Consider the following 244-nt stretch of genomic DNA (forward strand, 5'->3'; position numbering starts at 1 on the left):
GTAAAGTTTACACTTTTATATCTAAATATCACGGACGCCTACAATAATTATGAAAACATATTTTCAAATACTGACGTATGTAAGCTTTTTAAGCAGTGCAGATAGAACATTTAATTGTCACTCATAATGGAAATTCTTTGTAACAAGGACGATCAGCTATGATTCTTGCATAAGTATCCATGTAATGCAATCATTTGGTGATAATCATGAGGTTTCATAAGGTCTCATCGCATTCCATAGACAT

This window comes from Penaeus monodon, chromosome 27 (genome assembly GCF_015228065.2).
Source record: "Penaeus monodon isolate SGIC_2016 chromosome 27, NSTDA_Pmon_1, whole genome shotgun sequence".
Classification (NCBI taxonomy): Eukaryota; Metazoa; Arthropoda; class Malacostraca; order Decapoda; family Penaeidae; genus Penaeus; species Penaeus monodon.